Source organism: Pan troglodytes, chromosome Y (assembly GCF_028858775.2).
Source record: "Pan troglodytes isolate AG18354 chromosome Y, NHGRI_mPanTro3-v2.0_pri, whole genome shotgun sequence".
In the NCBI taxonomy this organism is placed as follows: domain Eukaryota; kingdom Metazoa; phylum Chordata; class Mammalia; order Primates; family Hominidae; genus Pan; species Pan troglodytes.
The window spans coordinates 27,590,096-27,616,051 of record NC_072422.2 but is presented as its reverse complement, the minus strand read 5'-3'; the positions used below and the strand labels follow the sequence as shown (position 1 = coordinate 27,616,051).

The following is a 25,956-nucleotide window of genomic DNA, read 5'->3' as shown; positions in this document are numbered from 1 at the left end:
TCAAAATAAAGGGATGGAGGAAGATCTGCCAAGCAAATGGAAAGCAAAAGAAAAGCAGGGGTTGCAATCCTCGTCTCAGATAAAACAGACTTTAAACCAACAAAGATAAAAAGAGTTTAAACCAACAAAGAAGGCCACTACATAATGGTAAAGGGATCAATTCAACAAGAAGAGCTAACTATCCTAAATATATATGCACCCAATACAGGAGCACCAAGATTTGTAAAGCAAGTCCTTAGAGACCTACAAAGAGACTTAGACTCCCACACAATAATAATGGGAGACAAAATTATTATTTTGTGTGACAGTGGAGACTTTAACATTCCACTGTCAATATTAGAAAGATTGAGACAGGTTAACAAAGATATCCAGGACGTGAAATCAGTTCTGCAACAAGCAGACCTAGTAGACATCTACAGAACTCTCCACCCCAAATCAACAGAATATACATTCTTCTCAGCACCACATCACATTTATTCTAAAATTGACCACATAGTTGGAAGTAAAGCACTCCTCAGCAAATGTAAAAGAACAGAAATCACAACAAACCATCTCTCAGAGAACAGTGCAATCAAATTAGAACTCGGGATGAAGAAAACTCACTCAAAACCGCTCAACTACATGGAAACTGAACAACCTGCTCCTGAATGACCACTGCATAACGAAATGAAGGCAGAAATAAAGATGTTTTTTAAACCAATGAGAACAAAGACACAATGTACCAGAATCTCGGGACACATTTAAAGCAGTGTGTAGAGGGAAATTTATAGCACTAAATGCCCACAAGAGAAAGCAGGAAAGTTCTAAAATCAACACCCTAACATCACAATTAAAAGAACTAGAGAAGCAAGAGCACATTCAAAAGCTAGCAGAAGGCAAGAACACATTCAAAACACATTCAAAAGCTAGCAGAAGGCAAGAAATAACTAAGATCAGAGCAGAACTGAAAGAGATAGAGACACAAAAAACCCTTAAAAAAAAAAAAGTCATGAATCCAGGAGCTGGTTTTTTGAAAAGATCAACAAAATAAATAGATCACTAGCAAGACTAATAAAGAAGACAAGAGAGAAACATCAAATAGATGCAATAAAAAATGACAAAGGGATATCACCACTGATCCCACAGAAGTAAAAACTACCATCAGAGAATACTATAAACACCTCTATGCAAATAAATTAGGAAATCTAGCAGAAATAGACAAATTCCTGGACACCTACACTCTCCCAAGACTAAACCAGGAAGAAGTTGAATCCCTGAATAGACCAATAACAGGCTCTGAAATTGAGGGATTAATTAATAGCCTACCAACCAAAACAAGTCCAGAACTAGATGGATTCACGGCTGAATTCTACCAGTGATACAAAGAGGAGCTGATACCATTCCTTCTGAAACTATTCCAATCAGTAGAAAAAGAGGGAATCCTCCCTAGTTCATTTTACGAGGCCAGCATCATCCTGATACCAAAGCCGGGCAGAGTCACAATAAAAAAAGAGAATTTTAGACCAATATCCCTGGTGAACATTGATGCAGGAATCCTCAAGAAAATACTGGCAAACCAAATCCAGCAGCACATCCAAAAGCTTATCCATCATGATCAGGTGGGCTTCATCCCTGGGATGCAAGCTTGGTTCAACATATGCAAATCAATAAACATAATCCATCACATACACAAAACCAATGAAAAAAACCACATGATTATCTCAATAGATGCAGAAAAGGCCTTCAACAAAATTCAGTAGCCCTTCATGCTAAAAACTCTCAATAAACTAGGTATTGATGGAATGTATTTCAAAATAAGAGCTATTTATAACAAACTCACAGCCAATATCATACTGAATGGGCAAAAACTGGAAGCATTCCCTTTGAAAACTGGTACAACACAGGGATGCCCTGTCTCACCATTCCTGTTCAGTATAGTGTTGGACGTTCTGGCCAGGGCAATCAGGAAAGACAAAGAAATAAAGGATATTCAATTAGGAAATGAGGAAGTCAAATTGTCCCTGTTTGCAGATGACATGACTATATATTTAGAAAACCCCATTGTCTCAGCCCAAAACCTCAAGCTGATAAGCAACTTCAGCAAAGTCTCAGGATAAAAAATCAATGTGCCAAAAATCACAAGCATTCCTATACACCAATAACAGAGAGCCAAATTATGAATGAATTCCCATTCACAATCACTTCAAACAATAAAATACATAGGAATACAACTTACAAGGGATGTGAAGGACCTCTTCAAGGAGAACTACAAACCACTGCTCAATGAAATAAGAGGACACAAACAAATGGAAGAACATTCCATGCTCATGGATAGGAAGAATCAATATCATGTAAATGGCCATACTGCCCAAGGTTATCTATAGATGCAATGCCATCCCCATCAGGCTACCAATAACTTTCTTCACAGAATTGGAAAAAAATACTTCAAAGTTCATATGGAACCAAAGAAGAGCCCGCATTGCCAAGACAATCCTAAGCCAAAAGAACAAAGCTGGAGGCATCACGTTACCTGACTTCAAACTATACTACAAGGCTACAGTAACCAAAACAGCATGGTACTGGTACCAAAACAGATATATAGACCAATGGAACAGAATAGAGGCCTCAGAAATAACCCCACACATCTACAACTATCTGATCTTTGACAAACCTGACAAAAACAAGAAATGGGGAAAGGATTCCCTATTTAATAAGTGGTGCTAGGAAAACTGGCTAGCCATATTAAGAAAGCTGAAACTGGATCTTTTCCTTGCACCTTATACAAAAATTACTTAAAGATGGATTAAAGACTTAAATGTTAGACCTAAAACCATGAAAACCCTAGAAGAAAACCTAGGCAATACCATTCAGGAGATAGGCATGGGCAAGGTCTTCACGACTAAAACATCAAAAGCAATGGCAACAAAAGCCAAAATAGACAAATGTAAAGTAAAGAGCTTCTACATGGCAAAAGAAACTACCATCATAGTGAACAGGCAACCTACAGAATGGGAGAAAATTTTTGCAATCTACCCATCTGACAAAGGCCTAATATCCAGAATCTACAAAGAACTCAAAGAAATTTACAAGAAAAAAAACAACCCCATCAAGAAGTGGGCAAAAGATATGAACAACACTTCTCAAAAGAAGACATCTATGCAGGCAACAGACACATGAAAAAAAGCTCAACATCACTGATGATTAGAGAAATGTAAATCAAAACCACAATGAGATACCATCTCACACCAGTCAGAATGGTGATTCTTAAAATGTCAATAAACAACAGATGCTGGTGAGGTTGTGGAGGAATAGGAATGGTTTTACACTGTTGTTGAGAGTGTAAATTAGTTCAATCATTGTAGAAGACTGTGGCAATTCCTCAAGGATCTAGAACTAGAAATACCATTTGACCAAGTGATCCCATTACTGCGTATATACCCAAAGGATTATAAATCATGCTACTATAAAGACACATGCACATGTTTGTTTACTGAGGCACTATTCACAAGAGCAAAGACTTGGAACCAACCCAAGTATCCATCAATGACAGGCTGGATAAAGAAAATGTGGCACATACACACCATGGAATATTGTGAAGCCATAAAAAAGTATGAGTTCACATCCTTTGCAGGCACATGGATGAAGCTGGAAACTATCATTCTGAGGAGACTGTCACAAGGACAAAAAACCAAACACCGCATGTTCTCACTCATAAGTGGGAATTGAGCAATGAGATCACTTGGACACAGGGCAGGGAACATCACACACCAGGGCCTGTCAGGGGGTGGGGGCAGGGGTGGAATAGCATTAGGAGAAATAGCTAATGTAAGCGTCAAGTTGATGGGTGCAGTAAACCAACATGGCACATGTATACCTATGTATCAAACCTGCATGTTGTGCAGATGTACCCTAGAACTTAAATTAAAAAAAAAAAAAAGAATGCAAATAAGTGGCAATTTTTCTTCATATGTTTTTAAAGACAACATTAAGCGGAGCATCAAAGATAAAAAATGTATATGGCAAATGACAATTCCAGTCATTTCAAGAACTTGGGAAATTCTAATTATTCTGGTGGCAAAAGGGTATTCACCTGTGAGTCTGCCAGGAGTCCTCAATCAGTAAAATTTGCAAAAGTAGATCTAAATATGGCCAAAGTTCATAAGTATATGAATATGCAACCTACAAATAGGTAAGAGATAGTGAATTATGTATTTTTAAAAAATGACTAAAATTACAGATATATAAATGTTTATTTTTCTTTCACCTGCCAGAGAAGTTCGCTGAGGACAGTAGATGAGAACTGAGGATTCTCCCAAGAGCAAAAGCGAAGTAATTTGATGGTATCCTCTGAGTTACTGCAGTCTTCAATAATTTTCTTCACATAACTTGTTCTCACAAATAAAATGTCTAACACATTCTGCTGAATTGGCATTATAGGCTGTGATAAATTAGGGTCACCGAAAGGATTGGGGAGAGGGGGATTACCTAGAACAGATTTGTTATCAATGAAAAACCAATAGAATTCCTCACAAAATTATAATAATAAATTTCTTATCTTAAAAAATACAATCTGATTTTAAATTAAATTAAAAATTCACCTAAATGGTCAGGTATATACCAAGATGATAAAATGCAAAAATATAAATGCTGACACTAAAGACAAAGTTTATCATTTTTACACTAAGCATTTCATAAGATATCACAGTATCCTACATTTAAAAAATAAACTCCCTATTAAACATATGAAAAAGCTAAAACTTAAGAAATATAATATTCTAGAACATAGGCCTTCAGACTAATTTCATTTTTATAAATCTTCAGAGCTACTTTTTATGAAGTGCTACATAAAGCTAGCATTATTTTTAAACTGCTGTAAAAAAAATGGAACATGCTACTTTACCATTGATTGAAGACTGCATTGTTGATGACACATTGCAACAACGAATCAGCTGAGACACTACTGAATATAACTTGCCTAATTCAGCATACTGATATTTGATTGGAGGACCTGGTCCTTCGTCTAAAGACACAAGCATAAAGGTAGCAGGTACATTCAATTTCAGAAGCTGTGTTTTTTCTGCCACACCTATAAAAAAGGACAGAAAAATAATATGTAGAAAAAAAAACTAAGAGGGTAAGTACTGCAATAATTAAAAATTAATTATTATAGCTCTTTGTAAGTTATATTACTAAAAGCTCATTCTCTTTGCTTAGAATAGAAACAATACAGGCAGAATGCTGACAGAACAGAAAATACACTGATATAATTAAATAAGATACAGTATCATAACCCTGAAATAATGATCATGACTATGGCATTCCAATTAGCCTAGGTGCTAAGGGAAATGTATACTTTCTAGGGCCTAGAGAAGCTGGAAGGCCCTAGCTAAAGAATAACTTTCATCATAAGAAAGTAAGACAGAAACTAGCTGGGAATAGTGGCTTACACCTGTAATCCCAGCACTTTGCAAGGCCAAGGTGGGTGGATCACCTGAGGTCTGGAGTTCGAGACCAGCCTTTTCAACATGGTGAAACCCCATCTGTACTATAAATACAAAAATTAGCTGGGATGTGGTGGTTGGTGCCTGTAATCCGAGCTTCTTGGGAGGCTGAGGCAGGAGAATTGCTTGAATCCAGGAGGCGGACGTTGCAGTGAGAGGAGACTGCGCCACTGCACTCCAGCCTGGGCGACTAAGCGAGACACTATCTCAGAAAAATAAAATAAATAAATAAAAATAAAAAAAAGTAAGACAGAAACTAAATTAAATGAGCCATAAAAACTGTTGTAGAAAAAGTTTCCATTCTAGGACATTCCCTTACGTGGCTTGTTTTTTGTAACTACATCTATAGTAATAGATGTATCCAAATGATTTTAGATGATTCCAAATTCTGGACATATGTATCCCACTACTGGATTTCTTTACATAGGTATCCCATATGTTTTTAAAATGCAACCTGCTCACACAACTCCTTTTTCCTCTATCAGAAAATGGCACTACTATTTTCTCAGTTCATCAAATCACATGCCGGATGTAGGCTTAACATCTCTTTCCTGCTCCGCTTTCTCAAATATCAAATTACCAACTCCTGCTGATTCTAACTCATAAAGAGCTCCTGCATCTGTTCATACCTGTCTTCCATACTGCCAGTTTCCCTAATATAAAGCAGCCACAATTTTTTTCTATTGATAATTTTTAATACTTTCTTATCTGGGTCTATTGTAAGCCATTCTACGTTATAGACAGTGTGATGTTTTTAAGTTAAGCTTCTTGTGATCCTCTAGTGGTTCATTCATGCCCTCCTGATAATGTCCAGGCTACTTTACAAAATCAGAGTAGCATAATTAGAGAATCCTGGAAATCAGTCCTGCTATTCTGTATTCTTCACTGTATAAAGTCACACTGAATACCTCACACTGTGTCTAAGAAGCAAAGTTATGTCAATACTAAGCCTGCATGCACCAACCGCTCTGTTTAAAAAATCCTAACCAACCCCTTTCTCCTGGCAAGCTGCTTCTTCCACCCTTAAAGGAAATATTATTTATTCATCATAGAAATATTAGCATGTTTGATTGTAGGGTACTGCCTGAGGCCTTACTGGGAATCTCACACGACGTGTGGCAAACGCATTGTCTCATTTTTCTGAAATCCAAACTTCTAAAACCTAAAACATACTGCCCTAATGACTTAAGAGTCATAAATCTACACTAATTCTTGGCAGGGAAAATTACCATTAAGTTGTATTATAAACCATCAATGTGTTGTATATAAGCAGCCAATATCTAAAATAAAATAGTATAAAATAGGGTTTTTGTGAATGCATAAACTTAATACTTTTATATTTAAAATATAAAAGTGACTTCATTTATGTTTGTGTAATGTCTGCTTCTTACTCTATTACAAGTATCCAGGAATCTCATATGTAGTCAGGCAAGGCAGAGAAAGAGAAAACACAGAGATGATCAGAGAAGGAAGAATAACTGATAAAATGTTCTTCCCGCTCAAGTTAAAGATTAATAACACACATAACACTTTCATTAGAAGAATGCATGACTACAGAACTTAACTTTAGGTAGTAAGATATTTGTGATTTTTAAAAGTTAGCTGAATAACTTTTAAAAATCACAAATACCACAGATATAAAAGTGTAATATAGATACACAGTTATAAAATTTAACTTTTAAAAATCACAAATATCATAGATATAAAAGTGTATGTGCTGAGTCAAATCTTCAAAAAATGTGATCAAATACTTATCACTAACACTAAAATTTTAACTAGTCAATAAATTTTAATTATATCAATAAATTATTAATTTTGAAATATTGTTGTACTAACGCCTGAATTGCTGATATTCAAATTGGATAACTACATTTGTAATAAATTTACTCTTCTTTCCACACAATAAAAACAACATAAAACAACACCGAAAACACTACAATGATTTTTGATGTGTATTCCTGGCAATCTATCCATGCATTCAACAATGACTGAGTTGTTCTATGCAATCCCCACTCATTGCAAGAATTCTGCTACCTAGCTGGGGAGTAAGGAAATTTTTTAAAAACCATCAAAACACAATGGAATAAGCCAAACAGAATTTTTTAGGTAAGCATTCTAGAGGCACTCAAAAGAAAAAATAAATAGGTTGATGTGAGAAAAAGCAGGCTACCTTAAGAAAGATATACTGAAAATCACATTTCTTAATTGATGTTAATATTAATATCAACAGAAGAATTAAAGTGGATTATATATTTGCATTATTATTAATTTCAATTTAGTTTATTTTAATAAAACATATGTACATGTCAAATTCTTTAAAGAAATAATTCTTAAACCTGATAAGCAACACAAGCACTTGGGGTCCTTTAGAAATATGGATCCCTTATCCAAGCCCTAGGAATTCTGATTCAGATGGTGTGGGGTATGACCAGGAAGCCAGTATTTTTCAAAAATCAATGTTAAGAGATAACATCAATCAGACAAAGTATATGATCTTAAAGATTACCAGAGAAATAAAACAAGTGCATAAATTACCATATAATATGAGAAATGCCATTAAAGTTACACAGAAAATTTGCAAAGCATTTTAAGAATATGAATATGGTATATTGCTTCTACTTCAGAACAAATTACATGTAATCACTTGATTAAAATGTGCTTCCCATTTAATATTTAAAATTGAAACAATCATTAATATAGTTGTGAAAAATTCTTATCTAAATTGGCATACATTACAAACAAATTAAAATATTGCTGTAAATGACGTCCATGCTCTGAAACTTCCCTCAAGAGATTTAGTGTGGCTCTTAGTAAGTGGTCACTCAAGCTCAAGTTATCACATGCCTGTGAAAAATGAAATATTATTTTATCAGCATCAAGATGCAGAAACAGCTTTTATTTGCATACAAAAGGTTATGTTCATATACGGAGCAAATCTTTCAGAAAGAAAATTATTAAATATAGTTGCTCTTTGAGAGAGAGAATGAAGAGCTCGGGTAGACTTCATTGTAGATCTTGTATGTTACTGTAACTGTAAAACAAACAAACAAACAAACAAACAAAAAGCTCTGGCAACTTCAACAGAAGAATTTAAGTGGACTATTTATTTACATTATCACTAATTTCAATTTCATGTTACAGTGTTTCACTAAAAAGCTTTTAGCCATTATAAAAGTAAATCTTAAAAATGTCAAACTTAAGGATTTACTAAATAACTAAATAATTGAATGCACAAAAGGAATTTCCCTTCTTTTTCAGAATGCCCAGCAATCACTATTACCATGAAATAATTTTACGAACTCACAAGTGTCATAACGTACGTATGAATTTGTTTATGGTGAATACATCAAAGAGAGGAACATAAATTTGCTGATATGAATTTGCAGAAACAGAATTTACTTCTAAGTATTTAATTGCTTAAAAAAAAAAAAAGCCGTGCAATTACCTGACTAGAAGGTCCTGGAGATGCAAAAGGAGAAGGACAAGACCCATCTTGCAAGGAAAAGTGTGCAATAAACACTATAAGTTTTGCAAATGCACCCCTCACTTCTGCACTAGGGCACTCCAGAAGGTATTCAGAGAAGCGATTTGATACATTAAAAAGGACATTATGAGTAAACCAAAAACGTATATTTTTGCTGTGATGGAGAAGAACGCACAGTGCATCATACCTAAAACAGAAACATCTATGAACGTCAAATTTCAGTGATGTGTTTATTTTGCTTGGTACATGGAAGAAACAGATTTTTATGAACCAAACAACGATCTGAGATGTTCTCTCCAATTAATGGTCAGTTGGTTTTAGTACAAATATCAGATTGATAAAGCTGTGTGACTTTAGTCCCACGGAGTCAAAAAAAGGAATGAAATACGAAATATATGTAGCTCTCTGCAAATCCATGATCAAACTCTCCCCAGTGAAGTAACATTTCTTTAATATCTTTCAACGTGAGCAATGCTAAGAGTTGTTAAATCAAGGCATTATAATGTATTCCGTACTTTTATAATTAATAGTAACTTAAAACTATACAGCTATTTTAAAATTGTCTTTTTTTAATTTTTAAAGAGGCAGAGTCTCTACTGACCAAGCTGAAATAAAAGTAGTGGTGCAATTACAGCTAACTTCAGCTTCAAACTCCTGGGCTCAAATGATACTACTGCCTCAGCCTCCCAAGTAGCTGGCTCTACATGAACAAGCTACTAGCTAATTATTTTAATTTTTTTTTTTTGTATAGAAGAGATCTTGCTATGTTGCCTAGGCTAGCCTCAAACTCCAGGCCTAAAGTGATCTACCCATCCCAGCCTGTGGTGGATTAGGTGGATCCTAAAGTGCTAGGACTACAGGTGTGAGTCACCACACTGAGGTAATTTAACTTTTTGTTGAGACGAGGTTTCACTGTGTTGCCCAAGCTGGTCTTAAATTCCTGGCCTCAAGTCCTGCCACCTTGGCCTCTTGAAGTGTTGGGATTACAGGTATAAGCCACCACACCTGACCTAAAAATCATCTACCTTTTTAACTATAAGTGAGAATTTCATCTAGTAAAAATAAAATAATTAAATGATGAAATAGACTAAGATATGATACAAATTCACAGGACTAGGAGCCAGTTTTTAAATAAAGGCACATTTAATTTATCTCATGACTACTGCCAAGATTTTTATTCTATATTTTAAATTTGAAATGATATTTTCATGGTTAGGAAAAAATAAAACAGGAAAAAATAAAGAACCAAACAACTATAAGTACTATAAGAATGAAATCCAAAACCATGTACCAGTCACTGGCAGGACCACGAACTATTTTCTTGGTGTGAAATCCAGTGGTAAAGAGGAATCTAGCAGCAAGCTGAATACTAATCATAGTAATTTCTTCTGCTTCAGGCAACAAATAATCCTGCCCTTTAAATAAAAAGTATATATATGGTTAAAAACATTTTTATCTTCAAACTCTATGTTAAAAAATCTTAGTTATTCTTAGTGATTACCTTACCCCTTCCCTAACCCATATTTCAAACTAATTCTTGAGTAAAAAATAGTAATTACTACAACAAATGCTTTTCTATATTTCCATATATTAAGAATCACTGTTCAAAGGTACAGATATCATAATTTTTTCATTTTAAAATAACTAAACCAAAAAAGCCAACACATTCATATAAAACGAGGTTAAAGATTCTATGAAAAAATAAAAGAAAACTGAAGAAAAAGGTGAAACACATTTGATGCCCTGTAAGAAATCCTAGAAGCCAAATAAAAACTGTTCTTTATTAGAAGAAGCTACTTTCAAAGCTTACCTGGAGCAAGGTTTAAATAAACACCATTACATGTAAGCAGTTTTTTCACAAACTGAAAATACTCTAAACTATATTGCATTCGGTTATGCATAAATTTCACATTTTGTTTCCGTACACTTCTCTCAATGGCTGGTGACATAATGATCTGATGGGGTCTTGCAATAGTTAGCTCTGATATATATCTTATCATCTCATCATCTTCATCTATCATATCCATTTGTTCATAAAAAAGTATGTAAGCATTCCACCACCTCTTCTGTCGCCTATATGACATGCGCTTCATCATGTGATCAAATACTTCTCCCATGTACTCTCCACCAAAACACTGATTTTTCATTTCTTCATCATCATCCATTTTGCATTCTGTTACATCTCCATCATCAAATTTATACCAGTGATCTGTCTGATCATCTTTACCATTCCTTTGAATGATGTAAGAATAATAATGCCCACTGCTTGCTTGACCACTGTGTACAAGCACTCCTACAAGTCTGTACTTTGTGCCTCCTGCAGTTTGTCAGACTGCTCTTTCTGTTCAGTCAACTCATTTTCTGAGTTTACATTATCCCTTTCCAGGTTTGCAACACCTGCTACTGTGTAAGGTCCCATATCCAGCTCTCGAGGAAATTCAAAATAATCATTGAATTTAATTGCACATTCTCTTTCCCAGTCATAGTCAAATCGTTTGAGTTGGATAGCAAGAACCCGAGGCAATTTTTTAATTAGCAGGCGCTTTACTGTGTCAACCTATAATAAACAGAATATAAACAAATGTTCTCTTGTAACTAGAACAGAAACTAAAACAATTTCATGTTAATTTTAAAGTTTACAATCTATTTAAATTTATTTATAAGCAGATGAGTAAATAAAAATAAATACCATCAGGGTAATTATGTCATAACTGACTTAAACAATCCTTACTTACCAAAGCTAAAAATATATAAATATACTCATCCTTTGGTATCTATAGGCGACTGGCTCTAGGACCCTCATAAATATCAAAATCTGTGTCTGCTCAAGTTTCTGATTTAAAATGGAGCAGTATTTACATATCATCTACAGATATCCTCCTGTATAGTTTAAACCATCTCTACATAACCTACTTAATACAATGTATTAAGTATGCTATGTAGATGGTTATTACACTGTAACGGCTTTTGAATTTATATTACTTTTTATGGTAGTACTGTTATTTTTTGTTTTCAAATATTTTTAATACATGTTTAGAGGAAATGGTGTTTGCAGAAGCTGTGGATATGAAAGGTCCTTCATTTCTTGCAAACTGGAAAACATTACTGATAAAGACACTGATGGCTATGTAGTTCCATATGGCCACTAGTACTTGACTGTGTTACTCCTCTGATGTTTTCTTTTATGCTAATGAACAGAATTTGCTGTGAGTAAACTGAAGACATATGATAAGCAATTTTAATAGCAGGTAATATTTATAGCACTTAAAAACCAGGTAATACACTAAGTGCTGCACACATATTAATGAATTTAATCCTCACTGTCTTATAAAAAGGTACTACCTATATATAATTATTTTAAAACATGTGGATTAAGAGTAGCAGAAAGGGTGAGAAGAAATAGTCCCAACTGTTAGAAGTGTGGGTAACAGGCAGTATGGCTTTATAAACAAACCACAATCTAAGTGGTGCATAAGTCCAAAACAATGTAGGCAGCTTGAAGGTGAGGGGTTTTGAAGGTCAAGGAAAACACATACATTTTTAAATATATAATATCTTAAAAGACATGTTATCATTCCTTCTCCCAAACTAACTGCCAGAGATAAAAATTAGCTGGCTAGGCCCAAAAAATGAAATCTGGGCTGGGTGCAGTGGCTGACACCTGTATTCCCAGCACTTTGGTAGGCCAAGGCAGACAGATCACGAGGTCAGGAGTTCAGGACAAGCCTGGCCAACACAGTGAAACCCTGCCTCTACTAAAAACACAAAAAATTAGCCGGGCGTGCTGGCAGGTGCCTGTAATCTCAGCTAGTTGGGAGGCTGAGGTGGGAGAATCGCTTGAACCAGGAGGCAGAGGTTGCAGTGAGCCGAGATCACACCATTGCACTCCAACCTGGGTGACAGTGCAAGACTCCGTCTCAAAAAAAAAAAAAAATTCAAAAAAATGAGATCTGTTAGTGAAACTACACGTGGTTGTGAAAATCTGATGTAACCCAATAAAATTAGCAAGCTTCCCTACTTCAAGAGGAAACTAGAGTAAGAAAATAATGTTTTCTACTACCAACTCTTCAAGATTGAAGCATTCAATTGCAATTGATTTCAGGGCAGAGATGGAAAAACTTGTAAGATTCTATGACTTTCAAAATTATTTACCCAATAAAAATGTTCTGTTTTTCCTAGTCTGGCACTGTATTTTCTCAATGTTATTTTGCTTTAAACCAGTTATCATCTTGACCACCTCTCTGCTACCACTGTAACAGCAGAGATAAAGCAGAAGTTAATTTTGAAGATGAGCATAAACAACTCCAATGTCCTCCTATTCTGTTCAATGCAATCATTATTTTTCAAAAGTAAAAAAAAATACCTTTTTATCACATTTTTCACAATGATATGCATTTGCACCTTCCAATAAATCTCCTTTGATATACTGTTCCAAAGAATCAAGAAGATTTTGATGATTTCTAATATCCACATTCAAAGTTGTAAAAGATTCTTCACATTCATACCTAAAGATATTATTAATGAAACAAATTAAAAGAATGTATTCTATAGGTTTAGTTGTTTTTTTTTTAAATCTTTTAGAGACAGGGTTTTTCTCAGGCTGGCGTGCAGTGGCACAATCAGCTCACTGTAGCCTTGAACTCCTGGGCTTATGCCAGGGATCCCCAGCCAGTACTGGTATGTGTCCTATTGGGAACTAGGCTGCACAGCAGCCAGTGAGTGGTAGGCAAGCTGGTGAAGCTTCATCTGTATTTAAACCACTCCCCATGGCTTGCATTACCACCAGAGCTTCATCTCTTGTCAGATCAGGGACAGCATTGGATTCTCAAAAGAGCAAGAACCCTACTATGAACTACACATGTGAGTGATGTAGGTTGTGCACTCCTTGTAAGAATCCAAAGCGTGATAATCTGTTACTGTCTCCCACTGCCTCCAGATGGGACCATCAAGCTGCAGGAAAACAAGCTCAGGGCTCCCACTGATTCTACATTATGGTCATTATGGTGAGATGTATAATTATTTCATTATATATTATAATGTAATAATAACAGAAATAAAGGGCACAATAAATGTAAGACACCTGAATCACCCCAAAACTATCCCGCCATCCTCAGTCTGTGAAAAAAATGATCTTCCATAAAACTGGTCCCTTGTGCTGGAAGGTTGGGGACTGCTGCCTTTGGTGATCCTCCCACCTCAGCCTCCCTAGTGGCTAAGCCTACAAGTGGGTACCAACATGCCCAGGCAAGTTTTTTTTGTTTTTTGTTTTTGTAGAGATGGGTTCTTGCTCTTGACTATGCTGGGCTTCAACTCCTGGGGTCAAGTGATCCTTCTGCCTCATCCTCCCCAAATGCTAGGATTACATGTGTGAGCCATCGTGCCCAGCCTGGTTTCTAAATCTTATCCTTCTGGGTGCCGTGGCTCATGCCTGTAATCTCAGCACTTTGGGAGGCCAAAGCAGGCGGATCGCCACAAGTCAGGAGTTCATGACCAGCTTGCCCATCATGGTGAAATTCCATCTCTACTAAAAATATATATATATATATAAATTAGCCACGTATGGTGGCACACGCCTGTAATCCCAGCTACTTGGGAGGCTGAGGCAGGTGAATCACTTGAACCCAGGAGGCAGAAGTTGCAGTGAGCTGAGATTGCACCACTGCACTCGAGTGTCCGGGAGACAGAACAAGACTCCATTTCAAAAGTAATAATGAATATATCTTTTCCTTAACTGTGAACTTGATGAAAAACACATATGCAGTATTTAACACATCATGTCAAGTATATTAATCATACAATGTTATTAATAAGTAATATCTTTTATCAGTTGCTTATTTTGTACTGGGCACTGTATTAGATTCCTTACACAGATTATAGCTCATCTTTACCTTGATAAAAGCCCTGTTAGAGGTACATATCCATCCCTACTTTAAAGCTAAGACAATGGGGTTGAGTAGGGAAGTCAAAAAGAATAATTTGATACAGTTTATTAGGTGGAATGATGCTTTGAAAACCAGCTTGTCTGGCCTTACCTCTTAAGTTCTTTATGTTCTATCACACTATGATACATATTATCTGTTTAAACAGTAATTCATGACCAGGTAAAAATAAGAATTAATCAAGCTCTAAAAAAAGCCTATACTAAACCATTAATGAACTTTATTTTTAAGTGTCCCTCAATTTCTGTCATAAACACTTTCCTAATGTGTAAGTTCAAACACTTATCATGCTTAAATGCCTCTGGTGTTCTTGTCTATAAAGTCGTAAACATAAGCAGAGAGCCGGGTGTGGTGTGGCATTTGCCTGTAGTGCCAGCTACTCAAAAGGCTGATGTAGGAGAGGGTCACTTGAGGCCAGGAGTTTGAAGCTGTTGTGTGCTATGATCACACTTTTGAATAATCACTATACTTCAGCCAGGGAAACATAGTGAGACCCTGTCTTAAATAAATAAATAAATAAATAAATAAATAAGTGGAGTAGAGAGTAAATAATGTGGGACTGAGTCAGCATCATAGATTATGGTAATTTTCTACAAACTCAGAAAATGAGATGGGGCAGGCACGTCAACCATCAAATCCATTCATCTAACCAATATTTTCAAAATGTCTAAACAGTATCTCACTCTCTTGCACAGTCTAGAGCATAGTGGTGCGATCTCAGCTCACTGCAACTTCTGCCTCCCGGCTTCAAGCAATTTTACTGCCTCAGCCTCCTGAGTAGCTGGGATTACAGAAGCCTGCCACCATGCCCAGATAAGTTTTTTGTATTTTTAGTAGAAATGGGGTTTTACCATACTGGTCAAGCTGGTCTTGAACTCCTGACATCAAGTGATCTGCCAGTGCTGGTGTCCCAAAGTGCTGGGATTGTAGGTGTGAGCTACCACCCCTGGCCAGTTTCTCACAGTTGGAAATTTTGATTTATTCAGGAAAAACAAGACAGTCACAAAAATGAAATTACATTTATAAATGACTTATGCAAGTTGCTTTTGATCAGGAACCACCCCATAGAGAAGTATAAGGCTATCTTAGAGAATAAAATAATTAAAAGATCCTACAATTAAAAGTGATACTCTGGCAAGGTGTAGTGGCTCATGCCTGTCATCCCAGCACTTTGGGAGGCTGAGGCAGGAGGAAAGCTTGAACCTGGAGTTCGAGTCCAGCCTGGGAAACATGGTGAAACCCTAATTCTACAAGAAATACAAAATTTAGCTGGGTGTTATGGCATGTGACTGCAGTGCTAGCTACTTAGGAAGCTGAGGTGAGAGGACTGCTTGAGCTTGGAAGGTTGAGGCTGCAATGAGCTGTGATTGTGTCCCTGCATTCCAACCTGGGTGACAGAGTGAGACTCTATCTCAAAAAACAGAACAAAACAAAACTACCCCCAATGCCTTATAATATAGAAGTCTTGGATGCTAATAACAAGTTTAGTTAGAATATATATTTTATTTATGCTACTGATATTTTTACTGTTTCCTGTCTTGTCAAATCTTGCTAAGTGGTTTGATGTGCAAGCATATGTAACACTTCTCAAGAATAGTAAGAATTGAGAGTAATTGAAGTCATTTAAATGTTACTTCCTTCGGAGATGTTTCAAAATCCAAGAGATGGCTAAAACCTCAGATAGCATTGAACTCTATATACTATGTATATTCTGTTTTCTTCCTAAACATACACACTTAAGTGCGATTATGTTTAATTTATAAATGATGCACAGGAATAGCTTAGCAGCCGCTTTCAGCCTTTTCTTTGGCGTATCTGAATTACCAGAATATTACTAAGTAAAATAAGAGGTATTTGAACTAAGTTGTGTGATATCTTTGACAATCATTCTGACAACTGAGACAGCAACTAAGTAGAAAACAGGCACAGAGACAGTATGGATATGCTGGAAAAAGGGATGATTTACATCCTGAGAAGGACAAAGCAGGACAGCCCCAAATTTGATCACATTATTTAGAATGGGGCACAGTTTAAAACTTATAAATTGTTTATTTCTGGAGTCTTCCACTTAATTTTTTTTTTTTTGAAGAGTAGCTGGGATTACAGGCACATGCCACCACACTCAGCTAATTTTTGCATTTTTGTAGAGGTGGGGTTTCACCATGTTAGCCAGGATCGTCTCAATCTCCTGACCTCGTGATCCACCTGCTTCGGCCTTCTAAAGTGAACGATGAGGTGGAAACTGAAACCATGAATAATGGGTTACTACTCCAGTCTTGCCAATTATCTTTGGAAGTTCCATCTAAATATTCTGATTGCTAGTTAGAACATAAAAAGAAAATGTCTATTTAAAGAATAAGTGTAGATTTATGGAAAATGCCATTTTAAGACACAGGATAAGACAAAGCAAACAAGAATGAATTGAGGAAGTAATGAAGTACTAACCAAATGTTCCTGGGAAGAAAAAAATCAGAATAGTGTAGTATGCATATGAATTTAATTCATTCATAGTCCTAGGCTTTTGGTACACTCTGCTTTTATATAAGTACTAATGAAAGATTTAAACTATTATTAAAAAAAAAACAACACGAAGTATACATTAAAAACATAATTAGCACTTATCTATGTGGGCAGCCTTGGCAGATCTTCTGATCAGCAAAGGAGCCTCCTAGGACTTTACTTAGTATAGCCGGGTGTCCTAAAGCTTTTAAAGCTTCATCTAAACTATCCACCAAAGAATTAAAAAACTCTAAGGCATCATGTTGTTCACGGAGATTAACAGGTTCACCCCAAATCCTAAGAAGGAAATGAAACAAAATGAGTTATGTAATACATGCCTAGAATATCCATATTTTATAACAACAAAAATAACAATGACAAACATAAGCTGAGAGTTTAAGCCACATAGAAAGGAGAAACGCACATTGTTTGCAGAGGCAACACAATCGAAGTGCTTACAGTAATAATGATACTACAGTGTCAAAAAGTTATAAATGGTGTGACTAAGCTGGATAGTAGGTTTAGAATAATGTTTGCTTCATAAAGCACAGTATATTCAAGCACTTTCAATTCAAGTAAAAAATGACATTTACATGAGAAAGAACCTAATGCTTATGTGGATGCTATAACTACTGCGTTAAAACTTTATTCTGCTTATTTCTGGTGATATAGTGAAAAGATCCTACCACTTAGTTACCATTGTTCATCAAAGCAATTTTTCCAAGTGAAAAGTGAAAGGTTTCCCCGTTCTAGAGTAAACATATTTTCAGTAATCTAAATAGGCATAAAAGGTGAACCAATCCTAAGAAAATACCAATGATAAGTATACAAAATGAGAACTAATGCTGCTGAAAGAGGTTATTCTGGAAGATATCAAGAACATCTAACAATATTTTCCTAATAATAAGCATCAGAAAATGTCATTTTTAGCAAAAGGTATGGGAATATTTTGAACTTGCTAAGGTGGTACACTGTATTTTTCTTTGCGGTGAACTTTCACAATTAAAAAAATTGTTATAAATTTACAAATAAATTTTAAATATTAATACATACAATAAAATTCACATACAATAGAGCTACTCTGTTGAAGCCATAGGATGTGAGTTTTACAAATGGCAGCCAGCTGTGTAACCACCACAATTGGAGTATCAAACAATCTCTTAAGTACCTTCCTAAATTTCCTAATAGTAGCACTTTGTAAGCCAAATGAATCTCCTGCTATTAATTCCTGGCAACCACTGATCTGTTCTTCATAAATCTGAAGTAGCCTTTTCTAGAACATTACATACAGGAAAGCATATAGATTTAGTGTTTCCATCCTTTTTATTATTGTGGTAGAGTTTACATAATTTACTTTTTATCCGTTTTAAAAAAGACATTAAATTTAATCAGGAAAAATGTAATCAATAATTTAGAAGTATGACAGCAAATTAAAGAGAGAGGAGCACAGAACAAGTAGGATTCTTTATAAAACCAGGACATTTTAGTTTGTCAGTACAAGTCAACAGGACAATGTAACTAATAAAGGGGTAAAATGCTAATGTGTTAGGCTTCACTAATACATAAAGAGAAATCTGGTACCACACCTGGAGTATTCATTCAACTTTAAGGCCACCCTTTAAGAATACTGATGCACTTTGGGAGGCCGAGGCGGGCGGATCACGAGGTCAGGAGATCGAGACCATCCTGGCTAACACGGTGAAACCCCGTCTCTACTAAAAATACAAAAAATTAGCCGGGCGTGGTAGCGGGCGCCTGTAGTCCCAGCTACTCGGGAGGCTGAGGCAGGAGAATGGCGTGAACCCGGGAGGCGGAGCTTGCAGTGAGCCGAGATCGCGCCACTGCACTCCAGCCTGGGCGACAGAGCGAGACTCCGTCTCAAAAAAAAAAAAAAAAAAAAAAAAAGAATACTGATGAACTGGAATGTGGCTTTATTCTTTTGTTTTTAATTCATATTACTGTGGTAAAATAAATACAACACAACATTTACTTTTTAAATCATTTAAGTGTAAAGTTTAGTGGAATTAAGAACATTCATGATGGCTGCTGTACTACCATTACACCATTCCATCTCAGACCTCTCTTCATCTTGCAAAACTGAAATTATACCCATTAAACAACCCCTAAAAACTTCTTATTGACAACCTCTGAAAATCAGCATTCATTTGGTACCTATAAATACAATCTCACGTAAGTTGGATCATACAGAATTTGTGTTTTTGTAATTGGATCATTTCACTTAGCATAAAGTCCTCAAGGCTCATCTATGTTGTAGCATATCACAGGATTTCCTTCAATGGTGAATAACATTTCATAATATGTATATAGATTTATCAATTTATCAGATGATACAAACCAAAAATATTTTTACATTTATCAACTGTGAATGTCACTAACTACTGAGTGTACACTAACTCTTTTGAGACCCTGCTTTCAATTCCTTTGGGTTTATACCCACCAGGGAAATAGGAGAAATTGCTGGAGCATATGGTAATTCTACTTTTATTGATTTATTTTTGAGACAGAGTCTTGCTCTGTCATCAAAGCCAGAGAGCAGTGGTGCAATCTTGGCTCACTGCAACCTCTGCTTCCCAAGTTCAAGTGATTCTCCTGCCCCAGCCCCCTGAATAGCTGAGATTATAGGTGTATGCCACCACACCCAGCTAATTTTTGTATTTTTAGTAGAGATGGGGTTTCCGGCTGGTCTCGAACTCGACCTCAGGTGATTGCCCTCCTCCACCTCCCAAAGTGCTGAGATTACAAGCATGAGCCACCACACCCGGCTGTACTTCTAGTTTTAACTTTTTGAGGAAGCACTATATGTTTTCAACAGTGGCTGTACCATTTTACAATCCCACCAATAGTACACAAGGGTTTCAATTTTTTCACAGCCTCACCAGCAGTTACTATTTTTACAATGGTCATTATAATACATCTAAAATGGTATTTCAATACAGTTTTGTTGTGCATTGCCTTTATGATTAGTAATATTGAACATTTTTATATGTACCTCTTAACCATTTGTATGTTTCTTGAAAAAACATTTATTCAAATCTTTTGCTCATATTAGTCTGTCTTCACACTGCTGTTAAGTACTGAAACTGGGTAATTTATACAGAAAATTTAAGTGACTCGGTTCCACATGGCTGTAAGGAAGCAAGACTGATAGGCCTTAGGAAACTTAATCATGGTGGACAGGGAATCAGAAGCAAGCACATCTTATATGGCAGAGCAATATAAATCTTTCACCACCTTGGTTAAATTAATACCTAAGTATTTTATTTTTTGATGGCTATATAAATGTTTTCATACTTTCTTTTTGGGACTGTTTACTGTTACTGTATAGAAATGCAACTGATATTTGTGAGACTTTGCATTCTGCTACTTTGCCTAATTCAATTATTTACTCCAACAGTTTTCGTAGGAGTATCTTCAGAAATTTATACATGTAAGATCACAGCATGTGTAAACAGAGATAATTTTTCTGCTCCTTTTCCAATGTGGATGCCTCTTCTTTTTTCTTGCCTAACTGTGCTGGGTAGGACTGCCAGTATTATATTAAACAGCGGTGGTATAAGTGGGCAGCTTTGCCTTGTTCGTTAACTTAGAGTAAAAGCTTTATATTACAAATATGCTTGCTCAGAGTTTTTTATACATGGCTTTTATTAAGCTGAGGCAGTTTCCTTCTGTTCTGTATTCACTGCATGTTTTTATCATGAAAGGCAGTTCTGTTAAATGCTTCCTCTATCTCAATTGAGATGACAATGTGCTATTTTTTGCTTATTTATTAAAGTGGTGTATTACACTGATTAGTTTCACTTGTTGAATCATGCACATATTCTTAGAATAAACCCCACTTGGTCATGATATAATATTCTTTTAACATGCTGCTAAATTGGGCTTGCTAGTATTTTGTTGTGGAATTTTGCATCCATGTTCATAATGTATTACTGGTCTATAATTTTCTTGCAGCATCTTTGTCAGGCTTCTATATGTTAGATGTAGATTTGAGGCTTTCCTTTAGCACAATGAATGTGAACCTTTAACTCAGCTCAGTGTGTCAATAGCTTAATCCTTTTTCTTTGCCGTGTTGTATTTCACCATATGAATGTACCAGAATTTACTTATCTATTAGCCATTCAAGAGACAAAAGTTGTTCCCAAAATTGCTGGGACACAAGCAATTTAGCACTGCTGATAAAGCTGCTATAAATACCTACATACAGGCTCTATCTTAGTCCTCAGTTCATTTTGATAAATATCCAGGAGTCAGCCTGCTTAGTTGTACATTAAGTTTATGAATAAGTTTGTAAGAAACTGGCAGTTTCCCAAAGGATCACAACTTTGGAAAATTTTATCAGTAATGGCTGAGTATCATGTACTCCTGATCCAAACCAGCACCAGAAAAAAACAGGGGTGTAGTTGTATCTGTTGTGGTTTTAACATAAAAACCCCTAATGAATAATGATGTTGAACACAGTTTTATACCATTTATCTTCTTTGGTTAAGTTTTCAAATATTTTAAGAATTTTAATTATGTACTTTTTAATATTGAGCTAGGAAAATTCTTTATTTTGTATGTATTTTGCAAATATTTTTCCCATGCTATGCCTTTTCATTTTCCTAATGTCGTCTTTGGAAGAGTATATGGCTTTCCTTTTGATGAAGTCACACGTATCAACATTTATGAATTATCATCTAAATATTGTTAGATAACAATTCAAAGTGACAAAAGGTTTTTCTTCAATATTCTCACATTCTAGGTCTGAGTTTCATTTTGCATTAAATTTGTATAAGGCACAGGTTGAGGTTCACTTTAGGGGAAAGGGTATGAATGTCCAGTTGTCCCAAATCACTAAAAGCGAAGACTTTGCATTCTCTCCTCAAGATGGGAAAAATGCAAAGTCTTTTCATTAAATGATCTGGGACATTAGTCATATTAGTATACATTATTTTCCAAAGCTACACATGGTATTAATCTTTGTGCCTATCCTTTTATTAATGCCATGTTTTAATTTTTGTGGCTTTAATGGCAGTCTTGAAATCATGCAGTGGAAGTTCTCCAATTTGGATCATTTTCTTTCCCAAATTGTTTTAGCTTTCCTTGTCCTGTTTCCTTTCATGCTAATAATTGGTAAATTAATATATGTAAATATCCTGATAGAAAACATAGGTTTATAAATCAATTTGGGAAGAACTGACATGTTAGCAATATTTCATCTTTCATTAAAGGGATAGTATGGTATCTGCATGGTCTTGTGGGGAAAAAAAATAGTTGTGAGTTTTTTTCTATCAATTTTTACCTTCTTTGATCTCTGCAGTTTTTTTTGAGTGTTCAGCTTTCAGAAGCTGCAATTAGTTTTCGATGTTGTTGGTTTTTTTGTTTGTTTCGGTAAAGAGTGTTCATATACAGTAAACAGAAGCATAAACGATAAATTATAACAACACACATACACACACCCCTTGTAAAATCAACTCAGTCAAGATAATGAATGTATCCAACACTCAAGTGATTTTCCTTTTTAACCTCTCCATTTTGCCCCTGCCATCCCATTCTTCCCATCTCAAGCAACCACTTTGTGCTTTCTGCCAATTAGAATATTTCCATTTTCTATAATTTTAATACTAATACAATCACACGATATCCACCATTCCTGTCTTTTTTTTTCCACTCACAATAATGAATTTGCATTCAACATGATAGCTGTAGGCTGTCTGCAGATGCCTTTTATCAGGTTTTCTTTCATTATTAGTTTTGCTGATGTTTATCAGGAAAATCTATTTTGTCAAATGTTTTCTTACATCTACTGAAGTGATTATATAAGTTTCCTTTTTAGTTTGTTTAATGTAAGTATATTAATTGATTTAAACCAACTAAGCTTTCCTAAAATATATTCTCCTTTGTCATCAGGTATTGTCTTTAATATTGTTCACTTCAACTTCCAAAATTATTTTTAGAAACTGTGCATCTAACACCAGAAATGTGGTCTGTAGTTTCAGTATTTTTAAATGTTTGTCATATTTTGCTATCAAGCAAAGTAGTTCTTGAAGAATCTTAATAAAAACTTTTTTATTTAGTTTTAGGCCATCATATCTTCTAATGCCTTTTTTTTTTTTTTTTTTTTTCTTCTCCTGTTTTGGGGAAATTAACTAGATCATCTAAGGTTGTCCCACAGCTCAGTGATAACTCTTTTCTTTTAGAAAATCATTTTACCCTTGTGTTTTACAATGAATACATTTAATAGATCTTTTCTTCTGCAGTGTGTTATCAGCTGTTAATGTCATTTAGTGTCTTTTTCTTTTCTTTATGAGATGGACTTTCACTCATTGCCCAAGCTGGAGTACAATGGCATGGTTTTGGCTTATTGCAACCTCCACCTCCTGGCTTCAATCGATTCTCCTGCCTCAGCCTCCCAAGTAGCTGAGATTACAAGCATGCACCACCACACCTGGCTAGTTTTCTATTTTTTGTAGATATGGGTTTAACCATGTTGGCCAGGTTGGTCTCAAACTCCTGACCTCAGGTGATCCACCGGTCTCAGCCGCCCAAAGTGCTGTGATTAGAGGCATGAGCCATGACCGCGCCCAGCCTTAACATATTTTTCATCTCTTTTAAGTCTTCATCTGCAGAGCTTTGTTGTAATTTTGCTTATCTCTAACTTTTTGAACATACGAATATACATTACAAAAACTTTTAAAAGTTTTTATCGTTTAACATCTAAGTCAGTTCTAGGTCAGGTCCACCTATTTGTTGATTCTTCACATGGTAGGTCATATGTTCCTGCTTCTTTGCATGCCTGATAATCTTTGACTAGAAAGAGATATTTTGAATTTTACCTTATTCAATGCTTGATATTCTGTACTCTTTTAAACTTTCTCTAGCTTGGTTTGAGACGTAGTTTGATTTTCCTGTTCACACTTTAGGTAGCCAAAAACAGTGCATAGTATAAGAATAAGTATTCCTTGGTACCGAACAAGGCTCTTCTAGATACTCTATACCCTGTGAACTAACAGTTTTTCTAATGTGGCTGGGAGGAACAGCTATTTTTCCTGTTCCTGTGAGAATTTAGACTGCTCCCTCTAATTCTTTCATGTGTTTCTTTCCTTACCCCAATTTGTTTCCTGATTTACATGTAGTGCTTAGTTCTCTCTTGAATATTCAAGGAGAAATAAAAATTACTAGAATTAATGCAGCTCTCTGATGCACTATTACAAACCTTAGATCCTTTAGTCTCCTTGGATTCTCCACAATGTTTCCTTAAGTCAGGAATTCCATTGGTCTGATTCACTGTCCCACCCTATACTGTAGACTAACTAAGGCTACTGTAGGGCTCTCATTTGTTTCCTATCTCAAGAATAATGTTCCTTTTTTGTCTGATGCCTAATGGTTGAAGCCATAGTTTAATGTACTTTATCTGTATATTTTTAAAAAATTGTTTCACCAAAGGAGGCAAATTAAGTCCAAATTACTTCAAGCTGACAAGAAGTAAAAACACATTGTTTTCATTTTTAGCACTACTCTAAAGTTTCTTTCTCTATCACTTCTTTTTTTTTTTTTCCAACTTCATTGGTTTCTAGTACTTCTGAAAAATCTTTGCTTGTTTTGGGTTTAATTTACTATTTTCTCCACTGTATTTTTTTCTTTCCTTTTTTTTTTTTTTTTCATTTTTCTTTTTTTTTAAGATAGGATCTTGCCCTATTGTCCAGGCTGGAGTGCAGTGATACAATCACAGCTCACCACAGCCTCAACTTATTGGGTTCAAGCAATCCTCTTCCCTTAGCTTCCTGAGTAGCTGGGACTACAGGTATGCATCACCATGCCCAGCTAATTTCTGTATTTTTAGGAGAGATGGAGGTTTCATCATGTTAGCCAGGCTAGTGTTCAACTCCTGGGCTCAAGTGATCTGCGCATCTTGGCCTCCCAAAGTGCTGGGATTACAGGCATAAGCCACCATACCTGGCTGCTCCCCTAGTTTTAAGGTAGAAAACAGGTTAATAATTCCTACATGAAAATATACCGTTTACTGGCCTGGCATGGTGGCTCATGCCTGTAATCCCAGCGCTTTGGGAGGCCGAGGCTGGTGGATCACCCAGGGTCTGGAGTTCAAGACCAGCCTCACCAACATGGTGAAAACCTGTCTCTACTAAAAACACAAAAAATTAGCTGGGCATGGTGGCAGACGCCTATAATCCCAGCTACCTGGGAGGCTGATGCAGGAGAATCGCTTGAACCTGGGAAGTGGAGGTTGTGGTGAGTCGAGATCACACCATTGCATTTCAGCCTGGGCAACAAGAGTGAAACTCCATTTCAAATAGAAAACAAAAGAAAAGAAAAGAAAATATACTGTTTACCATTCAACTATTCCCCACTAATTTTGGTAATCAGTGAATCTTTCTTGCATCAGTTATTACTGTGATGCTCTAATGGTGTTACTCTATTTCCTTCATTTATTTATTCAGTTATTTGCTTCTACCAGTATGAGCATTTATTTTATGCTAAGTATTATAATCTAATACTATTATTATTTATCTTTTTCCTAAAATTGTTTCAATAT

At 35.7% G+C, this 25,956-nt stretch overlaps 1 protein-coding gene across 1 annotated transcript in view; it reads right to left on the bottom strand.

Annotated features, from left to right (window-relative positions):
* Nucleotides 1–25,956, bottom strand: part of USP9Y (ubiquitin specific peptidase 9, Y-linked) — a 144,737-nt gene that overhangs the window by 8,230 nt on the left and 110,551 nt on the right. The window contains 6 exon segments of the mRNA NM_001009110.1: nt 4,070–4,158; nt 4,244–4,464; nt 4,880–5,065; nt 10,256–10,379; nt 10,775–11,521; nt 13,328–13,469. The gene's annotated coding sequence lies outside the window, so the exon portion shown is untranslated.